This window comes from Gracilinanus agilis, chromosome X (assembly GCF_016433145.1).
Source record: "Gracilinanus agilis isolate LMUSP501 chromosome X, AgileGrace, whole genome shotgun sequence".
Lineage (NCBI taxonomy): Eukaryota > Metazoa > Chordata > Mammalia > Didelphimorphia > Didelphidae > Gracilinanus > Gracilinanus agilis.
The window spans coordinates 72,412,707-72,414,585 of NC_058136.1; positions in this window are offsets into that span (position 1 = coordinate 72,412,707).

Here is a 1,879-nt window from a genome sequence, read left to right on the forward strand (position 1 = left end):
TGGCGAGAGACCTGAGGCAGGCAGATGTCTCTAGTAGGCTACTGCAATAATAATATAGGCAAGCTGGGCAGCTAGGTAGTATAATGGGTAGAGTACCAAGATGGGAGACAGGAGGTCCTGGGTTCAAATCTGCCCTCAGACTCTTCCTAATTGTATGACCCTGGGTAAGTCACTTCACCCCAGTTGCCTACCCCTTATCACTCTTCTGCCTTGAAATCGGTACTTAGTATGGATTCTAAGACAGAAGGCGAGAGTTTAAAAACAAATAATCTAGGCAAGAGGTGATGAGGGATGTTTAAGATGACAATGGCAATCGCAGGAGAGAAGAGGGCATATTTGAGAGATGTTGCAAAGGTGAAATTGGCAGCCATGGCAACAGTTTGGATCTGGGGGCATCAGAGAGAATGACCAGACCAGGATGACTCCTAGGGCTGGGAACCTGAGGAAGGAGTGGAGGGGGTCGCCCTTGACAGTAATAGGGAAAGTAGTTGGGGAAATTTGAGTTTAGTTTTAGACGTGTCGAGTTGAAGATGTCTTCCAGACAACAGCTTGTCTAGCTATGAGATATGACTGGCATGCTCTCCCTCCTTATCTCTAACACCCTGCTTTCCCTGACTTCCCTGACTTTCTTCAAGTCCCCTCTAAACTTGCCCTACAGGAAGCCTTTCTTGATCCCTCTTCATTGGAGTATTTTCCTCTGTCGATTGTTTCCAGTTTCTTCTGTCCTTGGATTTTTGTACATAGATGCTTGCATGCTGTTTCCCCCATTAACTTGGGAGCTTCTTGAGAAGAGGGATTGTCTTTGACCTTTCTCTGTATTCCCAGAACTTAGCAAGACGCCCAGGACACAGGAAGAACCCAATAAATGCTTGTCAACTCGCTCACTTACGGAATAATTCCGAGCAGAGCATCACTAAGGCCCCTTAAGGAAATCGCTTATTAGAGGGTTAAAAGTCGGCGGCGCGGGGCATTGCTGTATTCCGTGAGACTCTGATCTGTCCACATCATGGTGGAGGTATGGCCTGGGGAGTCTGGGAGGGAGGTCAAGAAGCAGAAGATGTTTCCAGCATTTTCCCAGTTTACTTTGTGGCAGGCTCATATAACGCGCTCTTCTGCCAGGTGGCAGCAGGACTGAGCTCACACAACAGACCACCAAGACAATCAGATCCAGCAGAGAGGTGGCCAGATTCTCTTTGATAAAAAGCCAATTACACAGTTCGGCCTCAGTCTCCTTTTCGGTAAACTGAGGGCCTTAGAACACACGAGGCAGAAACATCTCTCACCCACTAAAAGCAGCCTTTACCATCACCAAACTTGGGATGACCAAGGGAGAGAGACTGCAGTGGGCAGTGAGACCCTCTGTGCCTTTGGAATCTCAAGTTGTCCTTTGGAATCATTTTTAGTTTATAGATTTAAAAACTTTATGTCAAGAGTCAGAGGAGAGGTAAAGCTCCAAAGGTCTGTCCAAAGGGCCCCTCTTCGAGTCTTTCTCTTGGGGAAAGGGAGCTGGCTCAGGAAGGGGCTCGGGCATGTCTCGAGGCAGGATGGGGGCCCTCGGGCAGAGCCATGGGAGCCTTTGGCTTCCAGGCCGGCCCACAGTTTCCCCATTCCTCTTGGGGTCCAGCCAAAGGTCTCCGACTCCTCTGGATGAGCCCTGGTAGGGGAAATCCAGGGATGGTGGAGCTTCAGGGGTCTGGGCATAGGCAGGAAGGGCAGAGAGCAGAAGCCCTGGGCACCAGGCCTCTGCTCCCAACTGCTGCATCTCCTTGGCCAAGTCCCTTCCCCTCTCTGGCCCAGCTGCAGAACTTGATGTGGAGAGGGTGGGGAGGGGATAGGGTACTTGTGGCGGGGATTTCTGGTGTTGAGCTGAAGCAAAGCA